This window comes from Chrysemys picta, chromosome 8 (genome assembly GCF_011386835.1).
Source record: "Chrysemys picta bellii isolate R12L10 chromosome 8, ASM1138683v2, whole genome shotgun sequence".
Classification (NCBI taxonomy): domain Eukaryota; kingdom Metazoa; phylum Chordata; order Testudines; family Emydidae; genus Chrysemys; species Chrysemys picta.
In genome coordinates, this window is record NC_088798.1 from 65,494,678 (window position 1) to 65,519,850 (window position 25,173).

General features: G+C 47.8%; 1 protein-coding gene across 5 annotated transcripts in view; it reads left to right on the forward strand.

The window, feature by feature from the left end:
• The first annotated feature begins 2,804 nt into the window (after nucleotides 1-2,804).
• The window catches only part of LOC101940259 (flavin-containing monooxygenase 5-like), a 36,961-nt gene continuing 14,592 nt past the window's right edge, over nucleotides 2,805-25,173 (forward strand). The window contains exons 1-2 of one of the 5 annotated variants that reach the window (XM_065554692.1): nucleotides 21,632-21,697; nucleotides 22,408-22,505. The gene's annotated coding sequence lies outside the window, so the exon portion shown is untranslated. Of the gene's footprint in view, nucleotides 3,008-10,482; nucleotides 10,628-15,817; nucleotides 16,029-21,582; nucleotides 21,698-22,407; nucleotides 22,506-25,173 lie in introns of those variants that run through there. The other 4 variants (XM_024101129.3, XM_024101128.3, XM_024101130.3 and 1 more) reach the window with 4 other exon arrangements.

The window sequence follows — 25,173 nt, forward strand, 5'->3', positions numbered from 1 at the left end:
AGATACATTTCTGTTTACTTCCTATATAAGCAATGTCCATTTCTCCAGCTGTATGTTAATGTTTTTAGTGTGTTGTATGTTAGCATGCTCCACCTTGTGGCCACCAGTTTTCAATGTGGTCAGACTTCAGGGCTGATTAGGCTGAGAGTGGTCAAAACCACTTTGAACCATACTGAAATCTTTGAGAAATGTAACTTTTCACAAAGGCCTTGGCCTGGAAACGGCATGACCCTTCATATCTTAGTTCCTCTCTGCTTATCCACTGGCTCATCCCCCTGTCGCCCACCCCCTTCACTCTGGCAACAATGGCAGCTTCTTTCACCCACTTCTCCCACAAGGCCATTCACACCTCTTCCATGCTGCCCCTGGTGTGTAGAATGCTCAACTCAAATCAATTCACAACCACTACCAGCTCCTGCACATCCCTGCATAAGCGCTCCCTGTTCTGTCGCACCCAGGGTAACCTGCTTACAGATAATGGCTGGACACTTGGAAACCTCCAGATGGTGCACTTAGTTAGAACTACAGGCAGCTCTTTGTGTTCCTGTTACTGTAATCCTTGCCTTCCTCTCCTTCCCCTGATGTGTTCTACACCCCTTGCTGTATCTCGTCCCTCTCTAGACTGTAAGTTCCTTGGAACAGAGACTGTTTATAATTGTACATCTGTACAGTGCCTAGCACAATGGGACCCTGCCTGGATTGAGGTCTGGGTCTTACTGAACTACATAAATAATGATGCATGCAGCCCTTTTGCCAGCTGATGTCCCAAATTGCATAATTTAGCAAAACTGTCGTCTTCATCCAATATGCCACTAGATTTCTGTGCTAGAACAGAATTTGAAATGTTCTCATTTGAAACGTATTGTCGCAGCTCACTTAACTGCAAGAGTTCTTGTCTGTCAGACCATCCATGCAAGGAATTAGTTACCCAAGTGTTTAAATAAAGTGGATTATTTACTGTGGTGTATAGCTCTTGTGTATATTATTGTGCACTTATTTTGAGAGTGGAGAGCTCTCATCCCCTCTCCAGGCCTGCAGAGAAATGTAGGCAGCACTTAGCCCTCAGCACAGTGATTTATAGCAATATAGTCAATCTGAATGTAGTGACCTCAGGTTGTATTTTTCAGCTTTTCTCTGGTTTTCAGTCTTCCAGTGAGTTCTAATAAGGTGGGAATGTGTATTCATGCATAGCTGTGACATATATTTTTCTGTGTATTGTGACAACTACAGTGGAATCAAAGATGCCTTGTTTAGATTAAAGGATTTATCATTCCAACTCACCGTGGCTCATGTGAGCTGATGTTTCACGTTCCTCTTTCCTGGTTTGCACAGCTGCCACTTATAAAACAAGGTAAATGGGTTGTCAGTCCCCTCATGCACGCCATACTTTAAAGCAGTCACTCCCCATGTTTCCTCTTCCCAGTGATCCCTGTCCCCATGCGCCTTCACTGCCTCCTCACATTCCCTCGCTCCTTCCCCGTCTCATGCAGGAGGGAAGAGTTGGCACCAGACCTGGAACCTGTTGTCAAGGTAGCCGTCTCCTCTTCGATGCCTGGGGTCCTCTCACCCAGGCCAGAGAGGGGACTGCCAGAATGGGTGGCTCAGGCTGCCTGGGTCCAGCTCCTCTGTGGGTGGCCAGAGGGCAGAAGGAGCAGCAGATTTTTTGTGCTGGTGTGGAGGACCTTTTTAGACATGGAGCAAGCAAGCAGTGGCAGCATTTATTACACATCTGCTCTTGTCCCCAGATGCCCCTGCAAGAGGGGCGCTGCTCTACCCTGTGCTGGTGTGCGGAAAATGTCTCCCTCCCCAGAGCATCAAACATTCCCAAACCTAACCCTCTCCTGAGATTCAAAATATTCCCAGCGGGAGCCAGGAGAGGCCAGCCATTCTTCCACACACCTTCCTTGCTTTTGACCCCATGTCCTTGTCCACCATGGGCTTCTCTCCACTCCCCTCTTCTCAGGGCAGCGCAGCCGGGCCAGCCCTCCATTCATACCTCACTGTGGGCTGGGTTCCCTCAGGAACTGGATCCAGAAGCTGTTTGGCTGTGTCCAGCTGTGTGGCCTTTTAAAGGATGTGTGGGAACTATGAGACTAGCCCACAGGGAATCTGGGGGAATGGGACCACCAGGCTATGCCCTGGAGATATTGGGGGGGATTAACAAGCTGCTGCTTCTCCCAAGGGATGTTACCACAGTACAGTAGGTAAAGGGTATGAGGGAGGAGGGTCCATAGGGATGGCTAGATGGCTGTAGGGACAAATAAAGATCAAGGGTGGGAGAGTCATACGTTTGGCTAATTCAGCAAAGCTTTCTAACCACACCTGCCCCTTTGGATGCTTAGATGGATGCTGAGCCTGTGCAGCATGGCTAGCTGTGCTCATTAGCTGTCCTTCTCCCCCAGGAGAGCCGGCTGAGTCATCCGTAAGCAACAGAGTGGTGAGTTTGGCCTCTGTTTGCATATTGCCTTCAAACTTGCCAGCATTTCTCAGATCCATTGCTTCAAAACTATTTGCTGAATAACATCTGCAAATCATTCTTTGCCTGCCTTTAATGAGTGAAACATTAACTGCTTGTGGCCCTGGCTGGATTCGTCAGGAGAGCTGGGTTCTGTTCCCAGCTGAGCCCCAACCTGCTGGGTCACTGGCACAAGGTCACATCCCCTCTCTGTGCCTCAGTTTCCTCTCACACACTTTGTCTGTTTCGAGTGTAGACTTTCCCTGTTGTGATTGTGCAGCACCCAGCGCAATGGAGCCGTGAGCTGTACTCTGCTAATACAGGTAATACTAACGATCAACCCCCATCTGACAGAGGAGAGATGGATGAGCCAGAGAGGCACTTTCTACCCCAGCTAGAGAGACTTCCTCAAACAATCAGAAATCAGAAAAGGCATCTGATCAAAAAGGACAAGGAAAAACTGTGCCCAGGAGAAAGGAGAGAGAGGGCGTCCTGCTACGTAGCAACCTTCCACTTGGTCAGACACGGACACAGGATCAAACAGCAGGCACGGTGAGTTGCTAATGGTGAACAGATCTTACTTGAGGGATCGGTCTCTTTCTTATGGTTTGACAACACATAGTGTAGCTTGTCTCACCAATAAAGTCCCAATTAAGGGAGCTGACGGAGTGCGACATGTTAGAAAATATCATCGAAGAAAGAAGACTCAGGTGGCTGGGACGTGTACATTGTATGGAAGACGGGTGGGCTGTTCTGTGGGGGGTGTTGGCCATAGGTGCAGCAGGTGCCGTAGCTCCCTGGGCTCTGCCCAGCTTCCCCCAAGGCTCCACGCATACCACTCCAGAGGCTAGTCTAACCCTCTGCTCAAAGCAGGACCAATCCCCAGACAGATTTTTGCCCCAGATCCCTAAATGGCCCCCTCAAGGATTGAACTCACAACCCTGGGTTTAGCAGGCCAATACTCAAACCATTGAGCTATCCCTCCCCCCGTGGGGTAATAGGCCTGGCTGGTCTCCCTTGCACTGATCAGAACATCGGCGAAGACTCGTCATATAGGCCCGCCTTGCAGGCCACAAGCCTGAACTAGGCTAAGTGACACAGCCTCCTGCCAAACTTGGTCAAGGGTCATGACCAGAGGAGGGAGGGGGGGCCAAAGAGGGAAAGAATAAAAAGCCACAGCAGCAGCACTAATGAAATATGTTCATGGCTGATAAAATATAATAACCGCTTGTGTGAAACAATAGGTAACTTTAGCTAAATGCAAACTGACTAAATGCAGCTTCTTCTTTGGGTGATCTATGACACCCCCCCCCCCCCCCCCGTGATTCCAGCTAACTGCCAAACTAGCCAATCATATATCTTCTTTGGGCGTCCTGTTATAAACCCCTACGCCATTAACCATAAAACCCCGGAAAAACAATATGTACCCTGACGAGAAAAACACTCCAACTAGGTGCCAAGTACCACCCATGGCGGAAACCACCAAGAAATCCCTCACCCAATAGGCACCCAATTCTCATAAAATAATGAGGAAGGTACCAGGGAAAAAGGGACAGACCCCAACTCTTATTTCACGCAAATGACGTATTATTTATACTATGCTTGCGGTTTGAAGGAATAAAAGCCGCCTGTGTGCTGTGCTGGGTATGGTAGTTTTCGGACTGCTACCCCAACGCATTGGTATGTTTTGCAATAAATTGGCCTCAGGCTTGAGTCTGTGAACTAAAATCAATGCGTGGGTGACTTTTTCCACGACACCCCCATGGGATATTGTCTTTTAAAACCACATGAAAAACCCATTGGACACAAAAGCCAGACTCCGCCATTTGATGCTTTGGTGTCAAATCATCTGTAGGATTGATGGGGAGGCTCAGACACTTCCCTAGGGTGGTTACTCTTAGAGTTAGTCTCCTGCAGAGCATGCAGCTCTTCAGGTCCCATCCAGATGCATCCACTGGCAGCTGGGGAGAGAGGTAGTGGTATGGTTGATCCCTCCCTGTTGGCAGCTCCTGAGGTCTGGCCCTTTAAGGCATATGCGCAGGACAGTCCGATTTTGTCAGAGGAAATTGATTTGTATCATGTCCCCTTTGCCAATGGCCACAGATATGGGGGCTTAGCAGGTCAGCTTCCTGTTTGAAGCAGGGATCAGTGACACAGCCTACTGTTTTCTTAGTGTGATTTGTGTATTTACAGAGCATGTTGCAAGGGTGGCTGCAGCTGCACCTCTGTCCCTCCCTGATCTCTCTGCGTGCACCCCTAAGGTACCAGGCCTTGTGCCTTTACCTCTCCTGGGGTGGGATTTTGCAGTTCTCCCATGCTTAGACCGGGACCTGGGCTACAGCCTCCTGTGTACCAACTGTGCTCACCCCATAGGTCCAAGTGGGTGTGGCACCCACAGCTCTTCTCATAGGGAGTGTGTGTCCAAAGGGGAACAGAGCGACCAAACAACCTGCCTGAAACCCAAAGTTGTGGTCATGTAACAGTAAAGCAAAGCATTCAGAGAGAGGAATTTAAACCAAATCTGCCCACATCTCTCTCACCTCACAGCTTGCCGTCCCATGAGGGCAGCCTACGCTGGCCTCTCTTCTTCAGCACCCCAGAAGATGTCTGGGTTCCCCCAAAGAATGCCTGAACAGCTCTTCCACCCCCCACCCCCCCGCCAGACAGGGAGTCCCTTTGTAAACAGCTGGAGCTCCCAGACCTATTTCTGGCCTGCCATTATCTCTGAACAGCTCACAAGTGTTTGCACCAATGTAGATTATCGTGAGCCATTCTGAGTCCTTCCTGCATGTTTTCCTTACAGCCCCCCTGTTAAACTAAATTAATATAGCCATACACTAAACATCAGCTAACTAGTGCTTCTCAAAGCTGGTCTGCTGCTTGTTCAGGGGAAGCCCCTGGCGGTCCGGGCCGGTTTGTTTACTTGCCGCGTCCGCAGGTTCGGCCGATCGCGGCTCCCACTGGCCGCAGTGCACCTCTCCAGGCCAATGGGGGCTGCGGGAAGTGGCGCAGGCCGAGGGATGTGCTGGCCGCCCTTCCCGCAGTCCCCATTGACTAGAGCAGCGAACCGTGGCCAGTGGGAGCCATGATCGACTGAACCTGCGGATGCAGCAGGTAAACAAACTGTCCAGGACCGCCAGGGGCTTTCCCTGAACAAGCGGCAGACCGGCTTTGAGAAGCACTGAGCTAGACCACATCAGGGGACAGGCCCACAGATCCCAGCTCACATGGGGGTCTCCACCCTCACTGCTATGCCACTCCCTTCTTTGTAGGAGGCACATCCCCCTCTGGCCCACAGCCAGTGCCCTGAGAGATGGGGATGTGAATGGGAAGCTCCTCTGCCTATTGCCCTGCCCAGTCAGGACAAGAGGGCATAGGAGTGGGTGGTGGCTTCAACCAGGAGGGGAAAATGTGGGGCTGACAGAGTAGTTTGCTCTCATGGTCAAAGATGAGAGGAAGGCAGAAAGGAAAATAATAATCATCCCTAGCTCTTATCTAACACTTTCCATCATCAGATCTCAATGGAGTCAATGTCATTATCCCCATTTAACAGTGCAGGAAACTGAGGCGCAGAGGAATGAAGTGACTTGCCCAAGGTCACCCAGCAGGACAGTGGCAGATCCAGCATTGATTGTAACGGGTACCTCAGTGACCAGGGGACCAGCCCAGAATCCTCTCCACTGGGGACTCTGTTAATAGACAGGACGCGATCAGTCTGCAGGTTCTTGAGAAGTCCTCTGGAAATGGAGACTTGAGGGATGAAAAGCTGGCTCCAAACCTCCCACTGACTTCAGTGGAGCCAGGATGTTACCTGCGGCCCCAATCCCACCCTGAGAACTGGACAGCAGAGCCCTGCACCCACAGATCTCTGAATCTGTACCAGTTCCATGCATTTTCCTCCAGCTCATCACTGCCAGAGAATTGGGTCTTGTTTTCAAACAAATGCAATTTGTCATTCCTGTCCCTGGAAACTCCTTCTCTCTCAAAATATGCTTATGTCTCAAACACTGGGGTGAAATGTGGTTTGTTAGGGCGTACTCCGGGTCAGAGAGGAATAATACAAACTTTGCAAACCTTTTTAGAAGAGCACTAGGCACACCATTTCCCAATGGGAAACACAAATATTTGCTGGACAGGTGTAGCACTCAACATGAAGAGAAACATCTGGAGTATAGAGCAGAACCTGAAGACCTTCAGATTTCAGGCAACAGGGGTTCACAAAAAGGTGAGAGAATCCCATTAAAATTGATATTTTTGGAATTCTTATTATTGTGTCTTTGTATCTGCCCAATTTTCATCAAACCACCATGAAAAATTCAACTACTAGTCAAAGTTTAGATTCGACATTTTGTCTCTTGTCCTTTTAATGAGATTTTTACCAACTAAAGGTTTAAAACTCCTGTTAAACCAAGAGCTTCTGGCTTAACTTTAATAAACTAGATTATATTACATGCAAAAAAAGCCCCCTACATTAAAAGAACATTATTATGGTTGCAAAACCAAGCACTCAGAAGTTGGCAAATGTCTGTTGAACATTAATTTCCCCCAGCCCCTGTGCATGTACATTATGATAGTCTTTAATTACATGTTTTTTTCCCCTGCCTCATGCAGCGGACAGGATGGATGGTTCTCAGGGGATGAATCTTGTTTGTGTAGTAACACCCTCATTTGTTGCAGGGGCTGGAAGGTTTGTGGTGAATGAGACGGGATTGCAGGCAGAGAAAGGAGGGGAAAGGAGTCCAGGAGAGCTGGCTGTATTTTAAAGAATCCTTATTGAGGTTGCAGGAACAAACCATCCTGATGTGTAGAAAGAATAGTAAATATGGCAGGCAACCAGCTTGGCTTAACAGTGAAATCCTTGCTGATTTTAAACACAAAAAAGAAGCCTTCAAGAAGTGGAAGATTGGACAAATGACTAGGGAGTATAAAAATATTGCTTAGGCATGCAGGAGTGAAATCAGGAGGGCCATATCACACTTGGAGTTGCAACTAGCAAGGGATGTGAAGGGTAACCAGAAGGGTTTCTACAGGTATGTTAGCAACAAGAAGAAGGTCAGGGAAAGTGTGGGCCCCTTACTGTATGGGGGAGGCAAACTAGTGACAGAGGATGTGGAAAACGCTAATGTACTCAATGCTTTTTTTGCCTCTGTCTTCACGAACAAGGTCAGCTCCCAGATTACTGCACTGGGCAGCACAGCATGGGGAGAAGGTGACCAGCCCTCTGTGGAGAAAGAAGTGGTTCAGGACTATTTAGAAAAGCTGGACAAGCACAAGTCCATGGGGCTGGATGCACTGCATCTGAGGGTGCTAAAGGACTTGGCAGATGTGATTGAAGATCCATTGGCCATTATCTTTGAAAACTCATGGCGATCATAGGAGGTCCCGGATGACTGGAAAAAGGCTAATGTAGTGCCCATCTTTAAAAAAGGGAAGAAGGAGGATCCAGGAAACTATAGGCTAGTCAGCCTCACCTCAGTCCCTGGAAAAATCATGGAGCAGGTCCTCAAGGAATCAATTTTGAAGCACTTAGAGGAGAGGAAAGAGATCAGGAACAGTCAGCATGGATTCACCAAGAGCAAGTCATGCCTGACTAACCTAATTGCCTTCTATGATGAGATAACTGGCTCTGTGGATGAGGGGAAAGCAGTGGACATGTTATTCCTTGACTTTAGCAAAGCTTTTGATACCATCTCCCACATTATTCTTTCCAGCAAGTTAAAGAAGAATGGGCTGGATGAATGCACTATAAGGTGGATAGATCATCAGGCTCAACAGGTAGTGATCAATGGCTCCATGTCTAGTTGGCAGCCGGTATCAAGCAGAGTGCCCCAAGGGTCGGTCCTGGGGCCGATTTTGTTCAATATCTTCATTAATGATCTGAGGATGGCATGCACTGCACCCTCAGCAAGTTTGCAAATGACACTAAATTGGGAGGAGTGGTAGATACCCTGGAGGGTAGGGATAGGATACAGAGGGACCTAGACAAATTGGAGGATTGGGCCAAAAGAAATCTGATGAGGTTCAACAAGGACAAGTGCAGAGTCCTGCACTTAGGATGGAAGAATCCCATGCACTGCTACAGGCTGGGGACCGACTGGCTAAGCAGCAGTTCTGCAGAAAAGGACCTAGGGGTTACAGTGGATGAGAAACTGGATATGAGTCAACAGTGTGCCCTTGTTGCCAAGAAGGCTAACGGCATTTTGGGCTGTATAAGTAGGAGCATTGCCAGCAGATCGAGGGATGTGATCATTCCCCTCTGTTCGGGATTGGTGAGGCCTCATCTGGAGTACTGTGTCCAGTTTTGGGTCCCACACTACAAGAAGGATGTGGAAAAATTGGAAAGAATCCAGCGGAGGGCCACAAAAATGATTGTGGGTTGGAGCACGTGACTTATGAGGAGAGGCTGAGGGAAGTGGGTTTATTTAGTCTGCAGAAGAGAAGAATGAGGGGGGATTTGATAGCTGCGTTCAACTACCTAAAAGGGGGTTCCAAAGAGGATGGATCTAGACTGTTCTCCGTGGTAGCAGATGACAGAACAAGGAGTAATGGTCTCAAGTTGCAGTTGGGGAGGTTTAGGTTGGATGTTAGGAAAAACTTTTTCACTAGGAGGGTGGTGCAGCACTGGAATGGGTTACCTAGGGAGGTGGTAAAATCTCCTTCCTTAGAGGTTTTTAAGGTCAGGCTTGACTAAGCCCTGGCTGGGATGATTTAGTTGGGGATTGGTCCTGCTTTGAGCAGGCGGTTGGACAAGATGACCTCCTGAGGTCCTTTCCAACCCTGATGTTCTATGATTCTATGAAAGGATAGTCTCCTGGTTAAGGAGGTCGAATGAAGCCATGGAGAATTGGATTCTCTGGTTTTGCCACAGAGTTGCTGTGTGATGCCGGGCAAGTCACTTAAACCAGACTATTCACAGGTGGTCATTAGTTGTGTGCTCCTCAATTTCTGGTTGTCCAATATGAGATAACGTGGACCAGATTTGCAGAAGTGCTGAGCATTCACAACCACATTGTGCTCTTACACTAGACAACCCATTGACTACAGTTGCGGTTGTGATTGAAAACACCCACAAGCAGCCTTTCAGGTACAACAGTAAAAAGGCCAAACAATGTTAATGGCTTATTGAGGAAATACACACAAGCACAAGGATTAACCCCAGAACTGCGTACAATAGAAACCTCTCAGAGATAGCACTACACAATGGGAACTGCTTGACCCCGGTCACAGCAAATGTGGGAAGAAGATATAAAAGGGGGAAATGACATCATGACCTCACTCTCCCTACAACAACACACCCGGAAACACCTGAGGAACAAAGACTGAACAGGGGGAAGTGATGGTCCCAGGCTAAAGGGATTTCTAGCCTGTGTATGAAAACTTGGGAAACCCAAGCTGAAAAGCAAAGGCAGTTTGTGCTTTAAGAATCTGCCAGATCATTTATCACTCAGGGTGAGAATCTGCTAATTCATATCCTGCCTATTTAGTGTGTTAAGATCAGTTTTCAGTTTTGTGTGTATTTCCTCAATACGCACTATGCTGAGATATACTCTGCATATACTGATATATGCAGTACTGTGGGATCAAAGATTGTAGCAGAGCATTCAAAATGACATGATACCTCCTGTGGGTTTCTCCACGTATCTTGTTTTGTCATGTCTATTTCATAGACTGCACATTCTCCGGGCCAAGACCTATATCTCCGCGCTTTACACAGCTGCACATCATAAAAATAACATAACTAATGAGGGTGATTTCATCTACGGTCCCTGACAAGCCAGGTCTTAACACTAGCACTGTGCAGACTAATGAGCTAGTGAATACATGGAGTCAGAAGTGAGTTACTGATTGACCTTTCTGCCAAGGTTTTTTTTTTTAATTATTATTCTGCATTCGCTGGCCAGAGAAACAAAGAAACAGGCTGTTTAGTTAAGGACACTAAACCTTGTTCTGCATCCTGTTCCTGGTGTGTCTTAGCCAATGAGAGAGGAGTGAACCATGGGGCAGTGTCACGACGTATGAGAAAACTTAGATTAAAAAAACATGCAAAACCGTAGTTAGCAGATTCAGTGTGTGAGAGGCAAAGAGCCAGATGCAGCCCTTCCAGAGGGTTTAAAAGAGCATGCACCATTGAGCTGTTGCCTGGACATTTAGTCGTTATCATTGCAGTTGCAGGTTTGTTGCATGTTTCAGTGATTTTAAACATAGTTTGGTGTTGAATAGCCTTGTGCATGATAAAGTTTCTAGCTGTACCTGGTGAATGGAGGGTCACCTTTCCATGGGCATAGCCAGGGCTTTGAGAACAGGGTTGCTTGCTGAAAATCTACAGGTGGAGGATCTTGACAATGGATGCAGCTGGTCAGGAGGAGCATAGAAAGAGAAAGGACTCGGGCGGATATGGGCTAAATTAGAAGACACATCCCTCCACCAGCAGCCATGGAGTGGCCGCAGCAGCACGGGTAGCTTGGAGAGCTAGAAGGGCCAGCTGATGCTGGTATTTAAAAAGCAACAGAGGGTCCTGTGGCACCTTTAAGACTAACAGAAGTATTGGGAGCATAAGCTTTTGTGGGTAAGAACCTCACTTCTTCAGATGCACATCTGGTATTTAAAGCATTCAAACATTAATTACTATGTAAAAACAAAACCTGATTGCTTTTGAAAGGAGTGGGACTGATTCTCAGCTGATGTAAATCAGCGGAGCCCCATTGACTTCACTGGAGCTATGCCCATTCACACCAGATGTGGATCTGGCCCAGCATACATAAGTGACTTTAAAACCAATTTCCCCCCTTCAAATTAACGTTATGTTTTTTACATAAATCAAAATAATTATTTTATGCCCAAGCAAAAGTGCCCAGCTGGGTGTTTGTCCATCAGTCAATGGAAGCACCTCGCTGGGGATGGGTGCACCACACAGCCAGTTGTGGGCTTTGTCACCATTTACTTAAGTCAGGTGCTGAAAGCGTGCTCTGTGCTGTGTACAACATTACAACATTACTGACAATTTTTTTGCCTAACATTTCAAGTTCTGAAATCAGTGAAGGTATCAAACGTCTGTGTCAGAAGTATCCAGATGATCTCCCAGTAGATTTTACTAAAGAATTTCTTCAATTTGTTGAATTCACACCACTCTCAGATATATAGAGAAAAGATGACAAAAGCAAATCTATTTGGATGTACCGAGTTATCACTGAATCCAATGTGATAGAATGTTTCCCAAATGTTGAAACTGCATTAAGGACTCCTTAGGTGTTCCAAAAATACACATCATAAGCCCTCTGGCTTCTCTCCACCGATGAAGTCAGTGCAGTTAAACCAGAGATGAATTTGTCCTTCCAAAACACAAAAGTCGTTTCACGATACAAACATAGAATCATAGAATCATAGAATATCAGAGTTGGAAGGGACCTCAAGAGGTCATCTAGTCCAACCCCCTGCTCAAAGCAGGACCAATTCCCAGCTAAATCATCCCAGCCAGGGCTTTGTCAAGCCGGGCCTTAAAAACCTCCAAGGAAGGAGACTCCACCACCTCCCTAGGTAACGCATTCCAGTGTTTCACCACCCTCCTAGTGAAATAGTTTTTCCTGATATCCAACCTGGACCTCCCCCACTGCAACTTGAGACCATTGCTCCTTGTTCTGTCATTGTATCTGCACAGTATTGCATTCCCCAGCTGCAGCCTATGTCACCACAGCTGTGATTAAAGCTGCTCCAATCATTTGTTGCAGACAGTTGTTTCATTGCATTTGGCCCATTTCCTCCAAATCCAGGATCATCTAGAAAGAGCCCTCCAATGTGCTAACGCTATCACTGATTGAGAAACACTCTTTATGAACTCATTCCGTCTGGGAGGGGTGGGAGGGCTATTTGTCCATAGCGAGGCCTCCTGCAAAGTTTGGCTATTCAGATTGTGCAAGTAGTTGCCTCAGTCATGTGATATGCTCCTCTTCCCTGATTAGATAAGATAACATTTATAAGCAGAAGCAGGGCAGGTTACAGGGGGAGCGATGAAGGAACATTCCTGGGTCTAGATGATGGATGCTCCTTTCTGATTCTCCCAGTGCATGGAGCACACCCAGCACACACATGCTTTGGGAGAGATCGGTGGAAGGGCACATCCCAGCCCACATCTCCACAAACAGGCTCTGCCATGGCTGCTTTCCAGTTTGTCATTTTAACTCCTTCTTGCCACCTTTTCCTCTTTTTTTTTTTTTTGTATTTTTCCCCTTTTTCTTTCTTGCTCATTCTTTTTGCTCTGCTCCATGTTTGATTTTTGCTGACTGTTCTCCCCCTGTGAAACTCTTGCCTCTTGCCCTCCTCACCAGGAAGCTACATGCCTCCAAGAGTGGACTGCACCCATTGGTGCTACCTACAGCTGAGCTGGGTACCACAGGAGCTCAGAAGAGATGCTTGGGCTACAAGGTTGTTGCCTTGTATGTGTACACTGTGCTGTTCCCATGGCCAGTGACAGAAGGCGCTGAAGTGGGAGCAAGGCGAGAAGTGGCTTTACCTGCAGCAGCATGTTTGCAGTATGTCTGTTGGCTAGATTTTGGGGCTGCTCCTGATCTCTGCCCCAAACCAGACCAATCACCCCAGACACTCACACAGCCCGGTGCCAGCTCTTTGGGGCATGAACTTACACAGAGCAAAAAGAAAGTCCTGCTTTTGGCCCATTGTCTCCAGTGTGCACTCCTAGGAACTGGACATCAATATGAGCGCTCGTTATTTGAGAATGGAGAAGCACCCTCTTCCTCTGTTTTCTTACAAGACACTGAACGATACTGTGCTTAGTATGGGCTACATGCTTTCCATGCACTTACGGACAGCCCCTGTTCTGAGGAGTTCACAATCTAAAGGCAGAGGTCAGGGAAAGGGGAACAACAGCAGACAACTTATATATAAACCAATGAGAGTCACCATGGACAACATGGCAGTGGTGGGTTGTGGTGTGTAGTAATAGGGTAGTTTCCCTTTAAATAGTTTGTGAATCTGCTAGTGGTGGTCACTGCCAGGGGCGCCAGTGTGGATATTTCTTGTGTGTGTTAAATTCCAGTTCTCTCCCCTCCAGGAGGGACTCTGTTCCAGTCCTTGCTCATCATGCCACCTGCAGGAACCCCGGCTTTCCCCCAGCCAGGGAGTCTCCCCCCCTCTCGCTCACACAGCGCATGAGCCAGGGCCGCCAGGAGTCGGGTTGTCAGCAGACTGCCCTGCCTGCCACTGTACAGGAACAAATTTCCCATGCACCAGTCACAACTACCATTTGCCCTTCCCCCTAGTGTGTTTGTGTGGATTTAGTAAACCTGGTTCTCTGGGACCCAGCTGTGCCTGGGCCAGGGGGAGGGGGGTGGCGTGTATTTCTCCCTATTGCTTCTGTTGTGCAAGGAGCACAAGATGCAATGTGGCTCTGTAAGAGGGACTGAGCTGTGGACATGGGAGGGGCCTGTGGATGAGCTCAGGGAGGTCAGACCATGTCTGAGGGTTACGGGGTAGAAGGTGCGAAGGGGATTGTGAAGGATCCACAGATGTGTGGACAGGGGCATTGGTGGGGACAAGGCAATGTGAAGCTTGACAAGGGATGATAAGTCAGGAGCAACAGTTTTACTGAGCTTTGGAGGTAGTAACAGGAAGCGTAAATGTGATACGATACTGGATGGGAAACCAGTGGGGAGATTCCCGAAGGGGAGTTATGTGATCACACAGATGGGCAGGGCCAGTGCGCTTTGCAGCAGTGGCCTGTGCGGACAACAGGGCTTGGTTCCATGAGCAGGTGTGGGGAGCTGCAGGAATGGAAGCGGGGAGCAGGTCTGCAAGGGGCCGAGCATTCTGCATCGCTATGTGGGCATAGTGCATGCCACTGGCAAGGGCAAAGGGGATTTTAATGTGTCTCTCTTGGAGGGGCTCAGCAGCCGAGTCACCACAAAGGCAGGAAAAGCATGGTGCCTCCCTTTGTGGGCTGGCATAGTCCATAAAGACTTTTCCTCAATCAGTGACAGCGTTAGCATGTTGGAGGATGTGCTGGAGCACAGAAAAAATGGGCCAACTGCAATGAAACACCTGTCTGCAACAAATGATTGGAGCAGCTCTAATCGCAGCTCTGCTGACATGGGCTGCAGCCAGGGGAATAGAATGCGGCATGTTTGTATCATGACACATCTTGTGTGTATTGGAAGAGCTGGGCCAAAAGTGAGCCACTTTGTGTGACCCTAGGGTAAGTAGGCAGACGTCACCCAGTGTTCCTGTCCCCCAGTTCAGTTCTCCCTCTAGTTGTGGTTCGTCTGTGACCTAACCCTGCCCTGGGGTAATCACTGGGGTGTTGGATGCCTGTAAGTGTTGCTAGAGCCCTCACACTGAGTGGCCCTACTGGTGTTGGATCAGGAATCGTTTCAGTCCCTGTGATGCACACACCATGGGAATGCAGGCTGTACCCCTAGGTGCCAGGGGATGGGAAATCCACAGCCAAGGCAGAGGCACAGGCTGCTGGATCATACTTAAGCACAGCCAGGCAAGCCATTGTCCCACTGTGCCCACAACCTTGTCTGCTCTTCCCCCTGGGCACGCTTGCACATGGGACCAACAGAGCCATTCTCTTGGTTAGCACACAGTGGGATGCTCCCCACACTGTGGAAGTGCTGCACAGGGGACCCACCACGCTCTTCTGGCACATAGCTACCGTGGGAACGCTAGGTCGAAGCAGAGTCCTTCCAGATGTTCTGGGGCAGACAGGCTTCTGGCCAGTTTAGTCTCTGTTCCAGAACACTTCAACCTCCCTGGACACACAATAGCAGATTTAAAGGATAGCCATCCTGCAGCAAAAAAACTTCAGGACCAGACTTCAAAGAGAAACTGCTGAGTTTCAGTTCATCTGCAAATTTGACACCATCAGCTCAGGATTAAACAAAGACTGTGAATGGCTAGCCAACTACAAAAGCAGTTTCTCCTCCCTTGGTGTTCACACCTCAACTGCTAGAAGAGGGCCTCATCCTCCCTGATTGAACTAACCTCGTTATCTCTAGCCTTACTCACTCTTGCTTGCATATTTATACCTGCCCCTGGAAATTTCCACTACATGCATCCAAAGAAGTGGTTATTCACCCACGAAAGCTCATGCTCCTATACGTCTGTTAGTCTATAAGGTGCCACAGGACTCTTTGCTGCTTTTACAGATCCAGACTAACACGGCTACCCCTTTGATACTTGTTCCAGACTCATGGAGCAGCTGCCATGAGAGCTCCATCTCCAACCAGTGCCGTAACGAGGGCAAGGCGAGTAAGGTACTTGCCTCGGCATGCAAAGCCAAGGGGCACAAGTGTCCCTGTCTGACCGAAAGCTGCCGCTCTCCCAGCTGCTGCTGCCTCTATGGCAACCAGAGACGCTGGCTGGCAGAGGGCTGAGGGTGAGCAGCTGGCTGCTGCAAGTCAGGAGGAGGAGAGGGGAGGACGGAGGCACACACGTGCTTCTCAGACGCAGCCCTCCTCTCCCCCGGCACCCACCTGGAGGAGATGCTGAGGGGGGCTTCCGGTGGGAGACAGGATCATCAGCAGTGGACTCACTCACCTGAGCAGCTGCTGGGGCTTTGGTGAGTGTTTGACACGGTGATCGGCGTCCCCCCCCAGCCACCACTCCTGCAAACTGGGCAAGGGGCAGCCCCATCCCCCACTCCCAGTGAGGGGCAACAGAGGAGGAAGGAAGCCACATGTGATGGCAGTCCCCTCTCCCCCAGCACCCACGACCCCCTCCCAGAGCCCACTCCCCCTCTCCGGCCCCCAAACTCTGTCCCAGAGCCTGCACCCAGCCCTCTGCATCCCTCCCAGAGCCTGCACCCCTCCACCCATCCTGCACCCCCACCCCGTGCCCCAGCCCGGAGCCTGCACCCAGCCCTCGACACTCCCTTCCAGAGCCTGCACCCCAGACTCCATCCCAGAGCCCAACTTCTTAACTGTCCTACACCCCAATCCCCTGCCCCAACCCAAGGCCTGCACCCCAGACCTCCTCCCCCCACCCAAACTCCCTCGCAGAGCCTTAGGCAGGTAGGGGGGCAGAGTTTGGGGAGGGCGGGCTCTAAGTGTTCTGGGCACCACCAAAATTTCTACAAACCTGCTGCCCCTGATACTTGGATGGGGGGTGAGGAGGCAAGTCGGTGGATGGAGGTGGGCATCCATTTTCAGTATTTTAATTTTTGGTACTGCATTGATTGACTGGTGTGTGCATTAATATAATGACCCCCTGGGTCTTTGAATGAGGCTTTATATTTGGGGGGGGAGGCGAGCGGCGAGTTGGGGGCGAGCGGGTGGGCAAGCGGTGGATGGGCAAAGAGGCGAGCAGTGAGCCAGCAGGGGTTCTATGGGCTGGCATGGGGGTTTCTGCCCGCACATAGAACCCCTGGGGAGGGAGGGAGAAGGTGAAAGGATGAGAATGGTGGGTGAGGGACTGTCTTGGAAGGACGCAGCAAGCCAGCAGGAGGCTAGGGGATGAAGAGGGGTGTGATGGTGGGGCCGAGCGGGGAGGGGCGGGTCCTATTTTACTACTGGTCACCCTATGCGTGCTGTTTCTTCCCCCCCCCTCCCCCAAACCTTCCTTTTCGGCTGTGACGTTATTGACATAATCTGAGACCGTATAGAACATGGGTGCAACCAAAGTCCTGTAGTGGTACCAAATCTTGTATAAAGGGGGTCCAATGAGGTGTCTAAGACAAGATTATGGTTTGCTGGTTATGATTATGCTCTCTTTATGTGTGTATCATTTTTGTAGCGAAGTTATGAAGGTTGGCTTTATACTGTCTGTATTTCAAACTTATGCTATGCTTCTTGGGTGACATCCCAGACAAGTTGGTGTTAGCTCTGCCTAGCCTGCTTGATGGCCTATTAAGGACCATCAGATATACAATTGACCCATTGAGAGAAGGCAGATATGCCTTGTAACTCAGCAAAGTATGCAGGGACTTGTCCATGTGACTCCAGACTCCATTTTGCTGTAATATTTCACAGTGAGAACAAAGAGGTGTTCTTACACCTGGGAAAGACTATAAAAGGCTGATGCCTCATCTCCATCTTGTTTTCAATCCTGCTTCTTACCTCTGGAGGGACTTGGCTACAAACTGAAGCTCTGAATAAAGGACTGAATGACCCATCCAAGCTGTGGATGTACTCCAGAGATTTGATTTAAACCTGCAGTTTATTCTATCACTGCTACAAGCCTGAACCAAGAACTTTGCCATTACTGTATGTAATTGATTCCATTTAACCAATTCTAGCTCTCATCTATATTTTTTTCCTTTTATGAATAAACCTTTAGATTTTAGATTCTAAAGGATTGGCAATGGCGTGATTTGTGGGTAAGATCTGGTTTGTATATTGGCCTTGGTCTGGGGCTTGGTCCTTTGGGATGGGGAGAACCCTTTTTCTTTTACTGGGGTATTGGTTTTCATAACCATTTGTCCCCATAATGAGTGGCACTGGTGGTGATACTGTGAAACTGGAGTGTCTAAGGGAATTGCTTGTGTGACTTGTGGTTAGCCAGTGGGGTGAGACCAAAGTTCTCTTTGTCTGGCTGGTTTGGTTTGCCTTAGAGGTGGAAAACCCCCCACCTTGTGCTGTAACTGCCCTGTTTTAAGCAATTTGTCCTGAATTGATACTCTCAGTTGGGTCCCACCAGAACCAGCATTGTTACAGTGGCATAGTCATGCTAGGATCCACAGAACTGGGTCAATTAAGCTTTGGGTCAGAACCCCACACTATCCAAAATTTGAATTTTAGGATTGAGAGTTTGGTTGGTTAAAGAGCAGTTGCAATGGATGAGCAAAGAGCATATGAGGCCTTGACAAAAAAGCCTGAAAGATTTGCGTTCAGAAAAGGGGATAAGGTTTAGAAAGAAAGCTACAAATCAAGAACTGAGAAATCTGTTAATGGCCAGTAATCAGAAGGCAGGAGGCAAAAGTGGAAAGACTTCAGCTCCAAGTCAAAAAAACAAGGGAAGAACAGCAGAAACTGTATCCTCTTGAAAGTCCAGTTTATAACAATGTTGGTATGTTGTATAACTCTGAGCAGTTGTCTGGGTGTAACCAAATGTACCCCAACACTGCCACCTTTTATGTAAATGCTCTTACTGTGTGTTCAGTAGAGGGTAGCTCCATAACTTGTGCCAGTGCTATGTATGGGAGTGATAATGAAAAATTCATAGAGAGTGTAAAAGTCAATGGTAAAAGCTGTTTAGGGCAAATTATGGCTTCTAACATCACTCTTGTTAAAGCAGATCTTGTCAAAAAGGCAGATTACTTACCAAATCAGAGTGTGAATGTTGTAGTCCTCTATGAGTTTACTGTAAGTGTGCCTTTGGCCAGAATTCACCTTGAATGGAATGGTACTCAGCATGAAGTTATAGTTATAAGGAAGTTATTGCCTAAGGATCTTTTGATTGGGGAAAATGTTAAAGCTTTGTTCAGTCCAGGTAGCCAGTCACAGGACAGGAATGATCTTAAACCTGTGTCTATCGTGGGCAATGATTTGCCTGGGGAGGGTTTCTCCAAAGGTTTGTCTGAGGAGAAGAGCTATTTGTAAATGAAGTTTCTGAATGTCTGTCTAATGTCTCAGAAGTAAATCTGGAGAAAGATCAAGAGCAGAAAGATCTCATTGGTCAGGAAAATGTTTCTCAGGAGCAGATTGAAGTGGATGGTCCGGTGAAAGCCCTAACTGAGGAAGGAAGGAGTAGATTTTGGATGGGTGATGGATTGTTGGCTAGTACAGCTTGTAAAAGTGAACCTGCAAAGGGTAACTGTGATTTGCTGGAAGTAGCTCAGTGTAGTGAGAAGAGCAGCAGTTTATCTGTTGGGAGTGGCAATGTGCCTGGTAAGGAAAGTCTGGATGAGCCTAGGCAGCCTTGTGAGCTGATGGCTTTATCTAGTCAGCAGTTTGGGAAGGCAAGGATAGTGGAAGATGAGTTTGTTTCCACGGGGCAGGCGGCGCTGGGTGTGTGTGTGTGTGTATGTGTGTTTCGGGGTGGGGGGCTGGGCAGCGCTGGGGGGGTGCAATTTTATATTCTTGCCTCAGGCGCAAAAATCGCTAGTTACGGCTCTGTCTCCAACACTCCTTGGTCTCACCCATGTGGGTGGCAATGGACAGTGAAATGTAGCAGTCATGGAGACTGAGCTAGGCCCTTATGTAGCTTGGGCCACTTTCATGGAGGGCGTTGAACATCAGGGCAGCAGTCTCAAACTGGATTCAGTATTCAACCGGAACCCTGCATTGGGGTCATGCAATCTCAGCAGCCTGGGCTGCTAACTAAGTGGGCTGCTGCATTTGGAGCAGTTTCATTCCTTGGGATGCTGCATTGCAATAATTAAACAAGGAGCTCAAAACTCTGTAAATCCCCAGGGCCAAGTCCCAGAGGAAGAGATGATATCGCCTGGCCAGGCCAGCCTTTCCCATGATGTAGCTGTTTGTGTGACTGGCAGCAGAGTCCAGGGGGACCCCAACGTTGCAGACCAATTTGATAAGCTGAAGGCAGACACCCTTCACAGAGAGCATTGTCCTGGGAATTGGAAGTTCTAGAAGTTCACTGTCCCCTCCAACTTCACCTCAATCTTGACTGGGATTAGCTTCAGTCAGCTGCTGTTCATACAGGTGCTGATGCCTCCCATGCATTTGGTTGTCTGGGAGCGAGTGGTATATACAGGAGGCAACATTTTCCAAAGCACTCAAGTGCCTTAGGAGCCTAAGTCTTGTTCTCAAATGATGAGGCACATGGGATGTGCAGCGAGATTGACTTGCAGTGAGATTTGGGCCTAGATGGCTAGATAACTCTTGGTAAATGGGACTTGGGCTCCTAAAGTCACTAAGGCACTCTTGAAAATGTTACTGAGGGGAGGCAAGTCTTTAGAGGAACTTGTTATCCAAGAAAATGCATTTGAATGAAAGAGAAATGAACCTCTATGATGAACCAAAAACACAAAAACAACAAAGAGTCTGGTGGCACCTTAAAGACTAACAGATTAAATCTGTTAGTCTTTAAGGTGCCACCAGACTCTTTGTTGTTTTTGTAGATACAGACTAACACGGCTACCCCCTGATACTCAAAAACACAAAGGCTCTGGCAACCCGACAGGAAGAGTCCTGCTCCCAAAAACTCCATTCTGTTCGCTATAGGTTCCTATACCACCATAGTGTCTGAGCACTGTCTCAGCATGCATTAAGTGACGTGACTAACATGTGGGTTCGTTCTCTCTCCCACCGGAGGTAACTGTCTGTGCACTGATGTATTTGGGTTTGATAGGGATTTTTTCACTGTTGTGTGGAGCCAGCAGGTCTCTGCAGCCGCTGCTGTATCCCTACTAGCGGGAGAAGGGAGGTATTTCCTTCTAGGTCATACCACGTGCATGAGAAGGGCAGGGATTTCCTTCATTCCCTCCCACCAGAGGAAGCAGCACCATTTCTGACCTCATCACTAGAGCTGGGTGGAAGCTTTATCTGAAGACCCAAAGCACTTGCACACTGAGATGGACAAGGATCTCACCAGGAGGAAGCCCCTGCAGCATCTGTCTGTAAAGGAAGGGGGATACAAGAGGGTTGAGCACTGGAGCTGGGTGAACAGGGGAAGTTATCTGTAAACACCGTGGGGAACTCTGACTCCTGGTTTGATTCCTGTTTGCATGGTTTGTTGTTCATTTTTCCATGAATATTTGTGCAACCAGGTTTGATTAGCACAAATGCTTGGGGAGAAACTTTGACTCATATGCCAGTGCATATTGGTACAAGGACACCTGTTCTTTAACCAGGTCTGTGATTGATGGTAGTCATTGCACCTTCCAGTATAACAGTACACGCACGGGAATGAAAAATGAATCCATGTGTCACTACATACCTTCTGCTCCTCCATGCAGAGGCACACCCTTGCCACTGCCACACTGTCCGTACACCACAAGCAGCACCCCACAGCTGATTCACTAAATGTCTAGCATCTCCTTCCCCAAATGCTCCCATAGTTTGCTCTGAGTAAAATCATCCGACACCTATGTTCATTTACCATGAGTTAGTGAAACACGTGATTTAGTCTGACAAGTGTCTGGTGTTTGCAAGATAGGAAATTATTTTTTAACTCATGGAGGTAAATCTGGATTAGCAATTAACAGATGCCAAGTTAATGGGTTACTTATACAGTACCAAGAGTACAGCTCCGGAACAAAGGATAGAAGGCAGAAATTGACTGTGTGGACTCTGGCAGCACTGCTGACCCAGCAGCTACTAGGGAGAGCAGGTACGTGGTAGTGTCTGTGCTGGACTGATTTACCTAGTTGCTGTTTCTGTAGTAGGTGCAGTGTCGTGTGGAATAGCACAGAAGTGTCGGATTATGGGTTTGGCCAGGAGTTTTGAAGAACTGCGCAGAGGGATTGTAGAATCCTAGCATCTGTGGGTCTTCAATGTCTGTTGGGATAGTGGGGGCTTTACAGTATGGCCAAGAGTTTTAGAAGTGACTATTCATTTGGGGAGCCTGACTAGAGACACCTTAAAGGGGCTGGATTTCAGAGGGTGGGTGCACAACACTCTCTCAACATCATGTCCTTTTAGATTCATAGATTCATAGATTCTAGGACTGGAAGGGACCTCGAGAAGTCATCAAGTCCAGTCCCCTGCTCTCATGGCAGGACCAAATACTGTCTAGACCATCCCTGATAGACATTTATCTAACCTACTCTTAAATATCTCCAGAAATGGAGATTCCACAACCTCCCGAGGCAATTTATTCCAGTGTTTAACCACCCTGACAGTTAGGAACTTTTTCCTAATGTCTAACCTAAACCTCCCTTGCTGCAGTTTAAGCCCATTGCTTCTTGTTCTATCCTTAGAGGCTAAGGTGAACAAGTTTTCTACCTCCTCCTTATGACACCCTTTTAGATACCTGAAAACTGCTATCATGTCCCCTCTCAGTCTTCTCTTTTCCAAACTAAACAAACCCAATTCTTTCAGCCTTCCTTCATAGGTCATGTTCTCAAGACCTATAATCATTCTTGGTCCTGTGGCACCTTTAAGACTAACAGAAGTATTGGGAGCATAAGCTTTCGTGGGTAAGAACCTCACTTCTTCAGATGCAAGTAATGGAAATCTCCAGAGGCAGGTATAAATCAGTATGGAGATAATGAGGTTAGTTCAATCAGGGAGGGTGAGATGCTCTGCTAGCAGTTGAGGTGTGAACACCAAGGGAGGAGAAACTGCTTCTGTAGTTAGATAGCCATTCACAGTCTTTGTTTAATCCTGATCTGATGGTGTCAAATTTGCAAATGAACTGGAGCTCAGCAGTTTCTCTTTGCAGTCTGGTCCTGAAGTTTTTTTGCTGTAAGATGGCAACCTTTACATCTGCTATTGTGTGGCCAGGGAGGTTGAAGTGTTCTCCTACAGGTTTTTGTATATTGCCATTCCTGATATCTGACTTGTGTCCATTTATCCTCTTGTGTAGTGACTGTCCAGTTTGACCAATGTATATAGTGGACGGGCATTGCTGGCATATGATGGCATATATAACATTGGTGGACATTGTATATCAGGAATGGCAATATACAAAAACCTGTAGGAGAACACTTCAACCTCCCTGGCCACACAATAGCAGATGTAAAGGTAGCCATCTTACAGCAAAAAAACTTCAGGACCAGACTTGCTGCACGTCTGTTGCTTTTTACAGATTCAGACTAACACGGCTACCCCTCTGATAATCATTCTTGTTGTTCTTCTCTGGACCCTCTCCAATTTCTCCACATCTTTCTTGAAATGCAGTGCCCAGAACTGGACACAATACTCCAGCTGAGGCCTAACCAGAGCAGAGTAGAGCGGAAGAATGACTTCTCGTGTCTTGCTCACAACACACCTGTTAATACATCCCAGAATCATGTTTGCTTTTTTTGCAACAGCATCACACTTTTGACTCATACTTAGCTTGTGGTCCACTATAACCCATAGATCCCTTTCTGCCGTACTCCTTCCTAGACCGTCTCTTCCCATTCTGTATGTGTGAAATTGATTTTTCCTTCCTAAGTGGAGCACTTTGCATTTGTCTTTGTTAAACTTCATCCTGTTTACCTCAGACCATTTCTCCAATTTGTCCAGATCATTTTGAATTATGACCCTGTCCTCCAAAGCAGTTGCAATCCCTCCCAGTTTGGTATCATCTGCAAACTTAATAAGCGTACTTCCTATGTCAATATCTAAGTCGTTAATGAAGATATTGAACCGAGCCGGTCCCAAAACAGACTCCTGCGGAACCCCACTTGTTATACCTTTCCAGCAGGATTGGGAACCATTAATAACAACTCTCTGAGTACGGTTACCCAGCCAGTTTTAAGGTGACTCCAGCTCATCCTCCCAAATCACTGGTCTCTGAAAATCTAGGCCCAGGCCTCTTGCCTGTCAGAGGTGACATTAGCCCTTGTTTGCACACCAGGAGACAGCTTTGGGACCAGACCCTGCCATCCGTCTTACTCGGGCAAAATGAGCTTTCTAAACAAATCCTGCCTTGGATGGGAGGAGAAAGGCCAATTAAACAAGGTGCCGCGATCATTGCATCCTGCACAGTTATGGACTCCACTGCCTGTCCCCAGCCCACACCCAACATTGCCTGTGGAATCCTGCCTTAGGCAAGGAGAAGATGCACCTACCAGGGTTTCTGCTGTCCTTTTTGGTGCTAGGTTGAAGCCAGTGGGAGATTTATGGCAAGGTGTATCCTGCCAAATGTGTCTATGTTGTCTCTGTCACTGGCACTCGTTCTGTTCAGAGTGAGCACTGATCAGCAGCCTTTTCCTGCACAAAAATCTTCCTTTAGAATGACAGAAATAAGACCTAGGAGGTCAGCTTGCCCAGACTCCCATGCTCTCCTCTCAGTCCTGACCAGAGTCAGATTTTTTCACTATGGTGCTTTTTTAAATTGCATTCTCCAGCCCAGTTTTAAATGGGACTTCCATTGTTTCCCCTGCTCTGTGGTTTTGTAGTCCTTACTGCCAGAAAGCTTATATTTGACCTTATTTGTCTTTTCCTCAGTTTCTGCCCATTTCACCCACTTGGATTCCGCTAAATAAATCTTCTCCATCACAGCGTATGTGTCTACTGCAATCAGGGGTGTGACTGCAGCATGTGCAGACATATTAGAGCTAGCTTTAATCTAGCTAGCTCAGGTACCGGAGCAGTGAAACCGTGGCAAAGCCTGCCTGGAAGCCTGGGTAAAACCCTATCTGCAATCACACCCCATGACTGCAATATAGATGTCCCCTTTGTGCTTAATCTTGTATTATCATATTCCTCACCCCGGCTTTACTTAATCCACATTTAGCTGTTTTAATCTTTCTGTAGCAAGATTCCGAAGAGGACTGGACATTTTTCATGGAGACTTGCATTAGTTAGGATTTAAAAAAGCTGCATACAGAGATACTCTATTTTCTGTTACATGGCTCTGTGTTAGCTTTCATTTGTTGCCATCTTGCATTGAAAACCATAGACACCAACCTGTGACATATTTTGCCAAGGACAGTTCTCCTAATAAATTGAGTGTCCATTTGCACAAGGGGATGAAGTTTAGGTTACTTTGTTCTTAGACCTGTGCAATAGCACCCCTAGACACAATCAGGACATTCCCCCCCCCCCCCCCGCCCTTCACCCCACTGTGCTATGTTTGTGCTGTACAAATATAAAAGAAGAGACAGTCCCTGTTAGGAACAGTTTACAATCTGCCATGAGCATTCCAGATCAAAG